The sequence below is a fragment of the Arvicola amphibius genome, chromosome 9 (assembly GCF_903992535.2).
Source record: "Arvicola amphibius chromosome 9, mArvAmp1.2, whole genome shotgun sequence".
Taxonomy (NCBI): domain Eukaryota; kingdom Metazoa; phylum Chordata; class Mammalia; order Rodentia; family Cricetidae; genus Arvicola; species Arvicola amphibius.
Window position 1 is genome coordinate 55,231,379 of NC_052055.2, and position 17,069 is coordinate 55,248,447.

The following is a 17,069-nucleotide window of genomic DNA, read 5'->3' on the forward strand; positions in this document are numbered from 1 at the left end:
TTTAAAGTTCTTGTCATTCAAGTCTTCCACTTGTTTGGTTAGAATTACTCTGAGATATCCTATGCTGTTTGTGTCTATTGTGAAGGGTGATGTTTCTCTGATTTCTTTCTCAGCCCATTTATCACCTGTGTACAGGAGGGCTACTGATTTTTTTTAATTAATCTGTATTCTGCTACATTAATGAAAGTGTTTATGAGTTGTAGAAGTTCTTTGGTAGAATTTTTGGGGTCACTTATGTAAACTATCATATCATCAGCAATAGTGAGAGTTTGATTCTTTTACGATTTTATCCTCCTGATCAGCTTTTGTTGTCTTATTGCTCTAACTAGGACCTCAAGAACTATAATGAACAGATATGGAGAGTGGGCAACCTTGTCTTGTTCCTGATTTCAGTGGGATCACTGGGAGTTTCTCTCCATTTAGTTTGATGTTGGCTGTTGACTTGCTGTATATTGCCTTTATTATGTTTAGGTATGTTTCTTGTATCCCTGCTCTCTCCAAGACCTTTATCATAAAGGGATGTTGTATTTTGTTGAAAGCTTTTTCAGCATCTAATGAGATGATCATATAGTTTTTATCTTTTTAGTTTGTTTATATGGAGGATTACATTGACAGATTCATATGTTGAACCATCCCTGCATCTCTTGGATGAAGCTGACTTGATCATGGTGGATAATGGTTCTGATCAAAATCTTGGATTTGATTTGCCAGTATTTTATTTAGTATTTTGCATCAATGTTCATGAGTGAGATTGATCTGTTATTCCCTTTCTTAGTAATATCTTTATGTGGTTTGGGTATCAGGGTAATTGTAGCCTCATAAAAAGAGTTTGGCAATGTTCCTTCTGTTTCTATTGTGTGAACAGTTTGAGAAGTATTGGTATTAGTTCTTCTTTGAAAATCTTGTAGAATTCTGAGCTGAAACCATCTGGTCCTGGGCTTTTTTTAGTTGGGAGACTTTTGATGACTATTTCTATTTCTTCAGCAGTTATAGGTCTGTTTAATTTGCTAATCTGGTCTTGATTTAATTTTGGTAAGTGATATTTATCCAGAAAGTTGTTCATTTCCTTTAAGTTTTCCAATTTTGTGGAGTACAGGATTTTGAAACATGACCTGATGATTCTCTAGATTTGCTCCATGTCTGTTGTTATGTCCCCCTTTTCATTTCTGATTTTGTTAATTTGGATATTCTCTCTGCCTTTTGGTTAGTTTGGATAAAGGTTTGTCTATTTTGTTGAATTTCTTGAAGAACCAACTCTTTGTCTCATTGATTCTTTGTAATTTTTTGTTTCTATTTTGTTAATTACAGTTCTCAATTTGATTATTTCCTGCCATGTAGTTCTCTTGAATGGGTTTTCTTCTTTTTGTTCTAAAGTTTTCAAATGTTCTATTAATTCAATAGAATTTGTTTCAAGAGATTTTGCCAGCTTCTTTATGTAGGCATTTAGTGTTATGACTTGCCTCTTAGCACTGCTTTCATAGTATCCCATAAATTTGGGTATGTAGTGTGGTCATTTTCATTGAATTTTAGGAAGTTTTTAATTTCTCCCTTTATTTTTTCCTTGACCCATTGATGATTCAGGTGAGCATTGTTTAATTTCCAAGTGTTTGTGGGCTTTCTGGAATTAGTATTGCTGTTGAATTCTAGTTTTAAGCCATGGTGATCTAATAAGATTAGTTTTACCCATCTTTTTGTGTCTGTTGTGGTTTGTTTTGTCAACAAGTATGTGGACAATTTTTTGAGAAGGTTACATGAGGTGCTGAGAAGAAGGTATATTCTTTTCTGTTTGAATGGAATATTCTATAGATGTCCCTTTGAGTTATAATATCTGCTAGTTCCCTTATTTCTCTGTTAAATTTTTTGTCTGACTGAGCACCCAGTGGTGAGAGTGGAGTGTTGAAGTCTCCCACTATTAGTGTGTGGGGTTTAGTATATGATTTTTAAGCTTTAGAAGTGTTTCGTTTACATGTGAGGGTGCCCTTGTATTTGAGGCATAGATGTTCAGTACTGAGATTTCCTCTTGATGGATTTTTCCTGTGACTAACATGAAATGTCCTTCTTTGTCTCTTTTGATTGATTTTAGTTTGAAGGATAGCTACACCAACTTGTTTCTTAGGTCCATTTAATTGGAAATTTTTTTCCCAAATCCTTTACTCTGAGACAATGTCTGTCTTTGAGGTTGACGTGTGTTTCTTGTATGCAGAAGATGGATGGATTCTGTTTTTGTATCCAATCTGTTAGCCTGTGCCTTTTTATAGGTGAGTTGAGCCCATTTATATTAAGGGATATTAATGACCAGTGATTACTATCTCCTGTTAATTTAGTTTTCATTGTTGGTGATGTTAATTTGTGTGTTTTTCCCTTCTTTAGGATTTGCTCTTGTGAGATCATCAATTGTCTGTGTTTTTGTTGATGTAGCCAACTTCCTTGGGTTGGAGTGTTCCTTCTAGTACTTTGTGTAGGGCTGGGTTTGTCGCTAGATACTAGTTAAATCTGGTTTTGTCATGGAATATCTTGTTTTGTCCTTCTATGGTGATTGACAGTTTTGCTGGGTATGGTAGTCTGGGATGGATCCATCGTCTCTTAATGTCTGCATAATGCTTGACCATGACCTTCTGGCTTTCATTGTCTTCAAGGAGAAGTCAGGTGTAATTCTGATAGACCTGCCTTTATATGTTACATTGCCTTTTTCCTTTGCAGCTCTTAATATTCTTTCTTTATTTTGTATGTTTAGTGTTTTGATTATTATGTGGTGAGGGGACTTTTTTTTAATTCAGTCTATTTGGTGTTCTGTAAGATTCTTGTATCTTCATAGGCATATCTTTCTTTAGGTTGGGAAAGTTTTCTTCTTTGATTTTGTTAAATATATTTTTGGTGCTTTTGAGTTGACCTTTTTCTTCTTCTTCTATACCTATTATTCTTAGGTTTAGCCTTTTCATGGTGTCCCATCTTTCCTGGATATTTTGGGTTAAGCTTTTGTTAGATTTAATGTTTTCTTTGACTGATGAGTCTATTTCTTCTATTGTATCTTTAGCCCTTGAGATCTCTCTCCCATTTCTTATATTCTGCTGTTTATGTTTGCATTTGTGATTCCTGGTTGTTTTCTCATGATTTCTATTTCTACAATTCCCTTGGTTTGTGTTTTCTTTATTGTCTCTATTTCAATTTTCAAGTCTTGAATAGTTTCTTTCATATGTTTGATTTCTTTTTCTTGATTTTCTTTAAGTGATTTGCTGATCTCCTCCAATTTTTTGTTTGTCTCTTCCTCCATTTCATTGAGGGAATTTCTCATTTCCTCTTTAAGAGTCTCAAACATTCTCCTGAAGTTTATTTTTAGGTCATTTTCTTCTGCTTCATCTATAGTCAGTTGTTCAAGTCTTGCTGTTGTAGGGTCTCTAGATTTTACTGGTGTCATGTTGATCTTTGTGGTGTTGCGTGTGTTCTTACCGTGTCTAATCTTTTCCTCTAAATAGTATGGTTGGGGCTGTCTGTGACTCTGGAGATTAATCTAGGTGCCGGTGGATCCAAGGTTCAGATGGTTGTTCCTTATGGTACAGTCAGTGCCACGGTTCTAGTTACCCTATTGGTCACTCTGTGTTCCTGGAGGTTGTTCAGCCCTCCTGGGGTTTGTTCTGTTCCCATGGAGTTTGCTGTCTCAGGCCTGCTCTGGTCAAGGTTGCAAGCTCAGAACTATTTCTGTAAATATCCCTGATCTGGATCTGCTCCTGCAGAGGTCTCTGGGTTAGGGTTGGTCCTGCAAAGGTTCTTCTCCCTTGGAGGTTCCAAGGTGTGCCCGGACCGGCAGAAGACCTGGCTCAGGCCTACTCCCTTAGAGGTCCCAGACTCATGCTCATACCCTTAGAGGTTTCTGATTCCTGCCTACTCCTTTGGAGGTCCCAGACAAACATTCAGACCCACAGAGGTCCTGGATCAGGCCTACTCCCTCAGAGTTCTCAGACTCATGCCCAGACCCACAGAGGTCCTGGCTCAGGCTTAGTTCCTCAGAGGCCCCATACTCTTACCCAGACCTGCATGGTCTACTCCCTTAAAGGTCCCAGATTCATGCCTAGACCCTTGGTGGTCTCTGGCTCTGGCCCATTTGCTCAGCAATTGCTCCCCTGTACCTATTCCTGTGGAGTTTGTTGCCTCAGGCCTGCTCTGGCCCAGGTCACTGGCTCAGTCCTGCTCCTGTGTAGTTCACTGCCTCAGACCTGCTCTCCAGTCTACTTTTAAAATCCAGCCTAGGACCACCTGCCCAGAGGTGATACCACAAATAAGATTGGATCCTTCCATATCAATCACCCATGAGAAAATGCTTCACAGACTTGTCATCTAATGGAGGCAGTTTCTCAATTGAGGCTCCTTCTATCCAGATGACTCTGGTTGACAAAGACCAATGAGCAAATTCAAGTCTAGATAAAATTATACTTCTTCAACTTTTTTTTCTGAAAGACTGGATTCCTTATCCACAAGTGATACTTCAGCAGACCTCAAAATACTGTCTAATAATGGAGATAACTTTGTGATACTGTAAGACAATCAGTTTCTGTGGTGCATGATAAGGAGTTATTTATCATCATTTGCTCATTCAGTAACTTAAAGACCCAGATTCTGTCCTCGGGATCTGTTTTCTTAAGAGAACCGAAGTATTGTTAAAGTTATGTCATGATGACATAACATGGTATAGAATACCCACTGGAGGGGAAGAAGTATGGTACCCAGCTTGACTTGAAAGGCACATTCTAGAAGAGATGCCAGAGCGGCGGAAACTGAGGGAATAAACAAGAGCTGTCAGAAGAAATTTCATGGAGAGCAGGAAACTTCTTGAACAAAAGCTAATACTGAAGGTCACGAGGAACCCTCTAAAAATGCTATTAGCTTTTGAAAAGAAATACATAAGCCAGGTTATCGGGATCTAGGTGAACATCTTCTGTACAGGTAAAGATCAAATGACCCAAAGAACAAAAGCTCAAGTCAGCATTCCATTAGCTACCAGTCTCCCTATAAGGCATCCCATGAAAGAGAATCGGAGAGAAACATGGGAAGGTGGGTGTGCTTGCTAAGTAAGGCACTTTAGTTACTGAACACTTTATTTGTATAATTTACTCATGCATCACCATTTAGGTGAATTTTAAAATGATTAAGATAAAAACAACCTGATTCCTGGATATGTATTCTTAGTTCCCTGCTTCTGTCTGAACCCCTCTCTGTCTAAAACTTCTAACCCAGAATAGATGGTGTCTGACATGCCAAGGAGCAGAATGGCCAAGCATGATTCTTCCGTTCTAGTGCTAGCTTATGCTGGTGTGAATTTGGGTTTGACTCAGAAGAAATTTTTTTCTAATTCTCCATCAATACTAGCTATGCTATCAGCTTGTAAGGAGTCTCTCAGTGCCTTCATTTCCTCACTTATAAAATGATGTGTAAGGCTGGGGTGGGATGGAGAGCATCAGAGGTTACATGTGACCCAATGGGGGAAATGGAAAAAATGGGAAGAAGGAGGTAGATAAATACAGAAGGATAGTAAAATAGTAGTAAAGATGTCTGAAACGATTATAAGGAAGCATGCAATTAGCTGCCTACCTAAAATACTTAGAATATGCAAAATTCTGTGTATAAATATACATATACAGTTTAAATGAAATTTTCTCATCTGGGCTGACAATGCTTTCACCAGAATTCATAGACTATCTAACAAAAACCCCAACACCAGGTACGAGACGCCCTCCTCTGAGTTGTTGGTCACTGTTGTCCAAGAGATCCCCAAACATTAAAGACTGTTGCTATTGCCCTTGGTTCCGCCCCACCCCACCCCCCCACCCCCCTGGCCAGAGGTAGAAAGTAAGTCCCTATTGCTGAAGACACCATGCACTCAGACACAGGGCTTGGAGGTCCCTGAGCTGGAACTGACCTGCGTCTCCTCCCTGGGGACTAGCTCTCATGATGCCAGAAGGAATCATGCAAGTTTCTCATGGAAGGAAGCAGCCAAAAGTCCTACCCAGCTATGGTGCCTATGAACCACCACAACCAGCATGGCACAATAGTCCTAAGGGTGTAGTGGCACACATACCTCAGTGGTAACCAACAGCTCTCTAATTAGATGTAGGACCCACTCAACAAGAGGAAGATCATACTGGAAACCTAGTCAACTACCCAGAGCTAGCGAAGTCATAGATCTTGGAGAACCTAAACTGTTCCTTTATCAAACCAGTATAATACCTAAATACACTCTAAATCTGTGTCCTGATGCTCACAGATCAGTGTAGTCTTCCCTGCTCACCAAGGAAACCCCTCTTTGTAGTGACAGAGACAATTACAGAAAACTACAACCCATGAAAACACAGAGTTGTGGAGCTCAATCCCAGCTGATACGTTACCAATACAATGTTTGTGCCTAAGGCTCAGGGATCATTTTGGAAAGGGTCTGGGGGAGGGGGAGGGACTGTAAGAGCCAGAAGATCTGGAGGTTGCTGTGAGTCTGTGTCTCCTAAGAATGTCAGAGGCTACACCCATAAAGTCTCTCCAACATGACTGCCTACAAACACGAGGTGAACAAGGACAAAAGCAATAGACATGCTAATATGGATGGGGAAAGCCCATGATGCCTTAACCCTACACAAAGAACCAGAAGCAACTAATGATGCTAAATCAGGAAAAATAGTTTTCCTCAGGGAAAAGTACATCAATTGCTTTTTCAATATCAAACGTTCAGTACATACAAGTAACATACAGACAAGGCTGTACTCACATATTTAGGGATACACTCACTCTCTCTCTCTCTCTCTCTCTCTCTCTCACACACACACACACACACACATGTATGTAATAACAATTAATGAAGAAAGGCCATGATTTGGAAAGAAAGAGCAAGGAGGGGTATATAAGGATGGTTTGGAGCGAGGATAAGGGAGAAATAGAATATTACAATCTCAAACTATGAAAGAAATATTTTTCAAATGATGTGTAAGCCCTAGGGTGACAGCAGAGCCACTGTGAGTAGAAACTGCATTCCACGCACTCATGTATGAAGGAGGGTTCATTATGTGAAGAACTAAAACTATCGAAATTTATAGCTCTAAACTACACAGTACACATAATCCTAGCTCAACCTGATCGAATGCCCTTCTTTCAGCGAAACTCCTTTACCCCCAGACTGAAAACTTTGTAACATAAGTGGTAACTGTACTAACATAGAAATCAGAGAATTACCAAAATGTGTGTTCACTAGAAACATTCTCAAAATACAATTTGAATACAAACATGTTCAAAATATGGTGGCATAAAATCCCAATTTTAAATGTTTCAACTTAATTCTCCTCATCAAAATTTTCACCACAGAAAAGAAGAGTGGTCTTTAGTGCTTTTCTTTATTCTTTCCTCCCTGCTTCCAGTCCATCCACCCATCATTACGTCAACAAGCTTTCATTAGGCACCAACTACAGAGAGCACTTCCCTTCCTCCACAGTCTGGTCCTGACCGGCTTGCTTTCTGCTTCCTAACGAGTGGCTGTGTTTTACTGTGATGGGTCACAAGCCTTGGGATTCTTGAGGAGTTTTAGAGTTGAGCTGATCACGATATTGGCATAAGTATGTATGCATGAGCATAAGAGATTGTGTGTTAATTCCAGAGAATTTAGACAACAATGAGGACACTAAGAGACTAACATAGATCTCTACGTGGGAAGTAGAGAAAGACAAGATCTCCTGAGTAAATTGGGAGCATGGGGACCTAGAGGGAGGGTTGAAGGGGGGAAGGGAGAGGCAGGGAGGGGAGCAGAGAAAAATGTAGAGCTCAATAAAAATCAATTAAAAAAAGGAAATTGTGTGTTATGCTATGAATGACTCTGTAGAGCTAGCCATCCATGTATCCGCATCTGTCTCTTAGGCAGTGTAGGACTTCCTGTCCGCAGAAGCTCAGCTTCTTCTCTTTTGCCTCTCACGTGGGTATCTGGTACAGGTCTTTTTGTCTCACTCTATTCCCAGAATACAGCGGATTGCCTAAGGAAATGAGCCCAGTGACTCTGTTGTCTCCCATTCAAGGATTCTGATGGGGACCCCGCTCGGCTCCTCCCAGCTCGATGAACTTAGATGGGGTCTTCGTGCCTCTGCCTGTGCACACATGGAGACACATGCACACACTGAGCTACACACATTTACATGTCTGCCTTCTACAAGAGCATGGATCCCCCTGCATTTTCCGGAAACTCCTGCCTAGACTTAACTCCAATCTCTATTGTTTATTAGCGACCTGGCTTTGGGCAAGGTGTCTGTCACTTCTCTTTGCCCTTTCTTTTGCCTCAGTTCTCTCACCTATAAAAGGAAACAATCCTGCCCACCTCACACTTCTGTTACGAGGATTAATGGAGCCAACATCTGTACAGTGTTCAGATGGGCATCTGGTGCCTGGGGAAGATTGTGTATTTGTAGATGAATTTAAAGAACTGTTCTCATTGTTGATGCCCTATATGCATGCTTAATAGGGCTTTGTTAATGTGGGTGTGGGAGTACACACCTCTAGTCCCAAGGATAGACGGAGCCAGAAATATCATGAAGTTTGAGGTCAGCCTGGGCTACAGGGCAAGACTGCATTAAAAAGAAAGAAAGAAATCAAAATACAGACAAAAACAAACATCAAAGGCATTTCTGAAGTAAACAAAACCCTGTAAATATTCGGGAACCACAGTTTTCCCTTTTACAACTGGATCTAACAAGCTTATGCCAGTTTGGGAGCTAAAAGAGACAGCGGGCATTTCAGTGCCCTAACTAAACAAGGCGTTTTATCTTTGTTTGCCTGGGTCGAGAGATGTTTGCAGGTTTGGTTATCGGGCGAAGCCTGCTGTAACGCCCTTGCTTTGGAAGGTGCGCTGTGCTCAGTGGACTCCTGCTTCGCTCGTTAAACTATTGATCAGCTCTGTCGAAAAGCTGGGAAAGGACAGGTTTTGGCCCTGACCCACGGAACCTCAGAAAACAGCTACAATGTGTGTGTGTTTAATATTAACCCCCTACGTGACACAGAACGGCGCGTGGTACAGATCTTCCCCAGAACCTGTCCTTAGCAGTGTTTAACACACAGTGTCCTGGCAGATTTAGGGGCGGGGAGTGTTTGGTCTAGCTAAGGGTTATCATTCTATTCACTGAGTCTGACGAAAACTTTAAGATCCAAAGGCAAATGAAGACACATTTTCTTAATGCCAAGGGCACTCGCAAGCTGAGCTTTAAGGATGCCAAGCCATTGTTCTCGGTCCCATCCGTCCACTTCTGGTGTGGTCCCAGTGGGACAGTCCAGTGCCAGATCCTTTAATGAAGTATGTTATATGAGCCAGCGCTGTTTGAGAAGAATCATCTATGAAATATAGATGAGATACCGTGCGTGAATTAAGTAGATTTGAGAGCAAAAGTGACTTAGTAATTGGCTACCGAAAATAACCACCACCCCCCACCCTGTGTGTCTATAGTAATGTAATAATTTCGGTAAAAACATTGAAGCCCAATCTGAGGTGGCTATAGCAAAAAATGAAATACATATTGGTTATTGTTGAGCAGATAGCTTAACTCTGTATGGACCATGTAAAGTAACAGGCGTTGAACTGGATATTATAACGAGAATCAACCTACTCCTAAGTAGTAGGTTACTCTTGATTCAGGTTACTGACTACACACAATTACTGGATTCCAATTCAAACATTTCATTCCACATCCTTGGCTAAAATCCAGGCAGTGAGTTAACTCCCAGGCCTTCAGGCCAACATTTCATGAATCATTCTCCAACTTCTGACACTTAGAATGTTAACAGATCCTTGGGACAATGGCGTTTCTGATAAGCTCTTTAAAACACCCAGCTACTGGCAGGATTAATATCTTGGACAGTTAACCACATATATATATATATATATATATATATATATATATATATATGTGTGTGTGTGTGTGTGTGTGTGTGTGTGTGTGTGTGTGTGTGTGTGTGTGTGTAAGGGGAGTGCCACCTGTACAACTGACTAATGGCTATGGCTGCTGTTATGTCTGTTTACTCTGGCCTGGTATTTTAAAATATATTTGAACTTGCCATAGCAACATCAACAACACAAACCTCTGCATTTCTAAGTTAAGAGGAATATTAAGAAACATACAAATACAGTTTAGTTTATATGTGTAAACTAGATATTCTGCAGAATAGAAACGTGTATATACTATAGTAATATTTTACTATTAGACCACATGATCTTTAAACTTTATTCTATTATCATTTTTATTAAACAAATGGAACCTTAATGTTAAGTATATCTGACTGGTGATAAAGAGCATACGGCCAAAGTAGTCTCTGATTTGGGTTAGTGACTCCCATTTTAGGGAAAAACAAAACAGCAAATGTAAACAGAATGTCTTATTTTGCCCAGTATTTTCTGTTATTTGCTAAAGGTAATACTTGAAGAGATTTTAAAAAGCCCATTATATTTTCAAGTACAGACCAGGGCAATTCTTCTAGTTTATCATGGGAAGATCATTTTCCCATTTTGTGAGGTCAGGCAGCTCAGCATCACCCTCCCCTCCCCACCTGCCCAGCAAGTCCCACATCTGTCACACATCTGACTTCTTCTTCACTTCTGCTTGTACATGTTACTAGCTGCAGGTTTTCCCCTCCCCAGTCTATTTTGGTGAAGAATCAAGGAATCGTTATAAAAACTTTATGTATTCTCATTCACTACTTTTCTAATAATTTACAAAATAAAAATTTCACAAAGATGAAAATTAAAACACTGAAGTGGTACGTGTGTCTGTGTGTGTACGTGCACACATTTGTGTGTGCGTTAAACCGCTGAAATGGTACGCGTGTCTGTGTGTGCATGTGCACACATTCATGTTTGCATGCATCTGGTTTTTATTGGTCTTATCATTATTATTTCTTTTTCATTCTGAGTATTTTTTAGTGACTTTGTAGGAAGTAACAGTGCAGAGGAATTAGAGACTCAGAGCCCTGAAAGAACAGGAACAGAATTACAGAATCAGTTTTTTTTTTTATGGACTTCAATATGGCAATAATAAACACAAGTAATTTACTTTTCCATCTCTTGTTTGATAAAAAGTTTCCAGTTTCTCTCACCCAGAGCTCTGAGAATGGCAAGTTCATACTGGGAGACACTTTCGGGGTGTAGTCTTGTTATCCATTGTCCTTCTGCTTTTAACGATCAGATCGAACCCAGGGTCTTTGCTGTGCTCAGTCAGGCGCTCTATCAATCAATGAGCTTTCACCCCAGCACCTGTTGCTACACTAATCTTACAGATTAAAGCTGTTGTCTCGTTTGTCCTCCCTCCAGATGTGAGCCGAGGAACAGGACTTCATATGGTTGCTTCATATGAAGAAGTTTCTGGAAACTTTTAATTAACCTCCTAGGCCTGGATAAGTAGATGCTTGTTCCTTTGCCCCTCCAGAAAGATCTCTTATTTTGAGTGTGAAAAAAATGGCATCCCAGGACACCAATGACCAACCTTGCCTCAGTGGAGACTGCTCCCTCCTCACCAGCTAAACACAGCCCTGGGCAACTGCTCTACTTCCAAAACCTTCATCCAAAAGCACCCCGAACCAAAGTGTAATCCGCAACCAAACCTCCCAGCCCCCTATGTGTGAGTCACAGTCTCACCCATTCCAAGCCACTTCTTCATCTCAGTGGATTTATATGCTTATTTCAAAGTTGAAATCTGACTTGCTTTCAGGCAAAACATGCTTGCAGCATAAGAAAGCAAGTTCATTGCTCCTATGGCATGATTTCTTTTAGCAATCCTTGGCAAAAGTATAGGTTCCCAAAATGCCTCATTAATTTGAATAATGTGGTGTGACTCAGTTTTACTCTTTCAGTGTGAACATTTTTAAATTGGTGTAAAAGTAGACAGTATAAAATGTCTTATGTAGTGCCCCCTAGGCTCTACCATGGTAAATTAATCATGGCCAACCTTACTCCATCTAAAGCTCCATTCCCCCTCACATTTAGGATAAATGGTACAGTACATATCACTAATAAAAGTACTTTTAAAATATGGCCACATGGCACAAGTCTTAAGCTCAAACAACACCTTGCATTTACTGGTTATGTTTTGCAATCTTTGGGGAAAGTTGAACAAACACCTCTTGTGAAGATTTTGAAACCTGATTCAAAGTGCACTCCTGGTCAGCTGCACCCTGGAGAATGCATTGTCAGGAGAATCACAGGCTTAGTGCAGGAACAACATTGGGCAAAGTTAGAATTATAGGTTCTCCGGGCAACGAGCTACAGAAAGGCAAAGTCTAACTTTTCTTACAGTGCGGATAACAGCTTAAGACAAATCACTACATTTCATCATCAAATAAATAAACTGCTGGGGTGGGGGATGAAGTGGCAGAGCCTGTGCTTTAAAAGGGACTTGAGAGGCACATCAGCCACCACGGAGAGCACAGCTTGGATTCTGACTCAACTGAACTCAGGGTTGAACTAGGGTGGGGATGGGGGTGAAGGGTTAGGGTGAGGTCAGGGTTGGAGAGTGAAGGGTGCAGGTGGGGGGTAGGGGGCTGGGGTCCAAGAGTGGGTGGGTTGTGGGAGGAGTGGAGGAGAATGAATATCAAGGATGTCTGATAATGTCAGGCAAGTGTGGAGTCATTTAAAACACAACATCTTAAATTAGTCTTAAAGGGAGCTACAGGTACAAGACTGCACAGCAGAGCGCCAATGTCTGTGTAGCTGCAGCTTCCTATCAGTTGATTAGCCCCCCACATTTCTCTTCCCATACCCCTAGCAACCCCCCAGCTGTGTTTTATGGCTAACGTCTTCAACTATTTAGGTGCCTCACACAAGTGGAATCTACAAGATTTGCCTTGAGCAACCGAGTCTTTCACTTAGCAGAGTACCCTCTACATTGTCAAAGTGGCAGCCTGAATAAGATTTAGTCTGACACAAAGATGCATCTTCTTCCACCATTCACCTACCCACGGACAGACAGGTTGTCTCCTAATTTGGTTAGCGTGAACACAGCTGCCCTGAAAATGAGGATACAGTTGCCTATCTGAGATCATGACTTCAGTTCTTTAGAAAAAATACCAAGAAGTGGGGCTGCTAAGTAACATGGAAGGCCAATTCTTAATATGGGAGAAGCCCCTTCATAACTTTCGTATCATAAGCAGCAATGACCAGGTCTCCCTTTCTTCAGATCCTTGCCAGTACCTGCCGTCTCCTGGCTTTTCCTTCTAAACCAGCTGTTTGGAGAGGTATGAGGCAGCACATCACTGTGCTTCTGTGTTTTCTTGATGAATAGTCAGGTGAGCGTCTTCAAGGAACTGCTGGCTGATGTGTGCCTCCCTTCGAGAATGGTCTGCTCAAACCTCTGGCCCATTTTCACTGGATTATTTCTTTTATGTAGTCTGGATACTGAGATGTATGAGACACGCAGTTTGCACACATTTTCTCCCTTCTACAGTGCCCTATTCTCTCATTCCCTTTGCTGTGCACAGGTGCTTCTTAGGCTAACATAGTCCTGATTTGTTTTTTTTTTCTCCTGTTTTTCCTGTTAGGGCTTCTGATGTCATTGTCAAGACCAAGGCCAATGTCAAAAACCATTTAGTCTATGTTTTCTCCAAAGAGTATAGGACATATGGTTATGATTTTAAGTCATTTTGAGGCTATTGTGTGTGTGTGTGTATACACACATGTGTGTGCACGCGTGTCTTACGAAATGGGAATGCAATCTGATTGTTTACTGCACAGTCATCAGCTTTTCCCCAGCACTATTTACTGAAGAGGCAGCCTTCCCATGGAAGTGTCAAAGTTGCCCAGGACAATAAGCTTAGGTTTAGGTTCATTTTCTTCACAGGACTAGTGGTTTCAAAGAATGATCTCCTTCCCTCTTGCCTTGGGGCTGTGCTGAGGCCAAACAGCATGGTGTGGGCACGGTGGTTAAGATGCTCGGCTCAAGAAAGCCAGGGAGTAAAGAGGCCTAAAGAAGCTGAGGCCGCAATGTCCCCTTGGAGGGCTCCCACCAGAACCACCATGAAATAGTCCTATTCTTCACAGAGCCACTAGCACCTGGGCCTTCTGGGGGTGGGGGTGCATTAAGATCCAAACCATAACAGCCACCGATCTTATGACAGGGCCTATATGTGTGGAAGAGAATTCCAGAGCTCAGCTTGAGAGCTGGGCCAGTGGAGCAGATTTGAGTGGGGGAGAACACTTCGACTTCAGGGAGAAAGCAAGGGTCCCAGCAGGAGAAAGGGAATCAGAAGACTGACCAGATTATCACCAACACAATAAGGATCTACTCTGCCTAAAAGGGAAAGCTGGCATTCGGCTGAGGTTGACTTTAACTGCCAGGTTTAGGAAGGTCAAACTTTGAAGGAATCTTGGTAGAAAGAATCATGGAAAGCATTATATCTTGTCTCCCTCTTCAAAGTGTAAATAGCAAGATAGTATTGTAAGATACTTTGAAAGTAATTACATAGCCTATGCTTGATTTTTGTCTACATTAATGTGGTACACGGTTACTACATCTATGAAATTTTAGGTTTACTTCAGAAAACTCCTTTTCTTTTCTTTAAAAGAAAAGCCAGCCACCCTTCCCATCATGCTCAAGAACACAGAAAGTCTGCAATGTTGGGACTAAGGTCGATATATTTGCATTTCTTATCAACTTCCTAATGACTGTCCTCATCCGTCAAGTTAGCAAAGCACCAAGAACAGGAGGTGGGAAAATCGAAATTCAGTGGGTCTGACTTGTCACAGGTGCTCACCGCAGCGAGACTGTGAGACTGAGGTAGCTACCCTGCCACAGGGTGAGGGCCTCTGACCATATATACACAGACAGACACACATATAGACACACACACACACACACAGATACACACAGACAGACACACATGTACAGAGAGAAAAATACTTACACAGGACATACACAGACACACACACAGATATACATACAGAGAGACAGACACACACAGACAGGTACACACGTACCGAGAGAGAAACACATACACACAGGACAGACATAGACACAGACACCAACACACACACACACACACACACACACACACACACACACACACACACAGTTCAGTAGTTATGATCCAGAAGAGCAGTGCAAAATGGCCAGTACCTAATGTTTAAATAAAACATAAAAATAAGATAAAACCTGGATACCACCTGGAAGGGTAAAGAAAGGCAGATTTGTGGGTAAAAGGACTTACATGTGAGGGGTGACAGTCCGCCATGTTTGATGTGTGCAATCTCCACTCCATCACCCTTTCTCTCCCCATAAGGTGTAAACAGAGGAACATTTATCTGGTGACAGAAACTATCATAACAGAGTCCTCAGGCTGTGGCAGTGCACTCACACGGAGGCAGGCTGGATACTACTCTGACTTAGCGGTTAGTCTATGGCCTGACAGTGGCTTGGAGTCCTCCTGTGGAATTCTAAAACCTCAAAGGTGTGAATCCAGAATCTTGGGGGCAGTATTGAATAGCTTCCCCTTCCCTACTAGGGGTGTACATCTGTCTAATGGGTGCTGGCTGAAGGTGGGAGGGACCCCAACTCTTCTGGGCACATTCTAAATGATCTCCCTCCCTTTGACATCTGCAGCTTCCACGGATGTGCTACGCAAGGCTATTCACAGGTTGTTTTGCTTGGTTTGGTTTGGTTTTGTTTTTATGTGGCACCATTGAAAGTACCTGGAAGGTTGTTAGGCAGTGGGAAAAAAAAAACAGCTTACTGGTTTATATAGCAATTTGAATGGATCTTAAGAGAAGTATGTAGAGAAGACTGAATCATTCTTAAGAACATACAGGATGATTCCATTTACACGACAAAGTAAACCACAGAAAATCCCTAGTTCCCAGGGGTGGAGGAAAGGAAAAGACGGACATCATGATAAAGGGGCAATGCCTCTTCGTGGCCATGCAAGCTCTGTATCTTGACTGGTTACAGTCGCACAGATCTATGTGCGATGAGATGACAGAGACCACACCATTCTCCTGATATCAAGTTCCTGGCTTTGAGGTTATAATTATTACGGAAAGTTGGGAGCTGGAGATTGAGCTCTGTGGTCCAGTGTTCAGCCCAGTGTGCACAAGGCCCTGTATCAGTCTCCAGTACCCAATGGGAGGGAGCAGGAAGGAGAAGGAGGGGAGAACCATTCTGAGGGAAATAGGAGCACGGTATCCCTGTGCTTTGGTGAATCTATCAATGTAGATAAGCCACAGGAAAGTAAGGACTCCTCTCTACAGAAAGAATAACTAAATAATAGCAAAGCAACAGGTGCCAATCAAGTTTCCAAGGTGTTTCTAAAGCTTACTGTTACAACAAAATTCCTTAGAAAGTCAGAGCAGATTCTGTCTTTCCCAGACCGGAACAAAGCAGTTCTGTCCAGTTAATACTATGTCAACTGGATGCTTCTGAAGCAACCACAAAGTCCATCTGAAACTCCAACCCTTAGGCGAGATTGCCTAGGGTCAAAGGTCAGGCTGGTCGCAGAGCTTTTAGGGAGGCCCTGCATGAGCACAACGGGTCTCTGCTATGTGGATAAACAAGACTCACGCCTGGGTATGCGCTATCTAGAGCAAGAGTCTCCCGCCTTTGCGTCCAGTGGACACCTCCCTTGCGCCCTTCTGCAGGTCTTTCCCACACTGCCCTGCCAAGTTCACTGCCCCTCCCCCAGGCTGGCCCCTCTCTCCAAGGCATGCAGTCATAGCAAAAGCAGCTGGCGAACCTGTCACGCAGTATCCCAGCCAGCGACTTTGGTCCTCCCCGCGCCACCCCGCGGCTCATGCTGGGCTGGTAGACATCCCAGATGCTGCTGGAGGTCTAGCAGTAGCCCTGCCCCAGCTGTGGGTCAAAGCTGCCTCCAGGTGGACTGTGTTTTTCCCTTTTCTTCTTCGACATTTTATAGCGCCCGGAGTGTGCCCAGTGTCATAAAATTATGCCAAAACAAAGAACAAAGTCCTTGCCCGAGGAACAGGCCGCGCAAAAGGAGCAAATGACGCAAAGTAAAAAGGAGAGGACAAACAGCAGGCACACCGGGCGGGTGGAGGGTTCAGGAGGAAGGTAAGGTGGAACCAAGAC

General features: G+C 42.0%; 1 protein-coding gene across 2 annotated transcripts in view; it reads right to left on the reverse strand.

Annotated features, from left to right (window-relative positions):
- Positions 1-17,069, reverse strand: part of Slc38a4 (solute carrier family 38 member 4) — a 73,228-nt gene that overhangs the window by 50,180 nt on the left and 5,979 nt on the right. The window contains exon 1 of one of the 2 annotated variants that reach the window (XM_038341307.1): positions 16,717-16,869. The exons of the other annotated variant lie outside the window; for it this stretch is intronic. The gene's annotated coding sequence lies outside the window, so the exon portion shown is untranslated. Of the gene's footprint in view, positions 1-16,716; positions 16,870-17,069 lie in introns of those variants that run through there. 2 annotated transcript variants of the gene reach the window in all.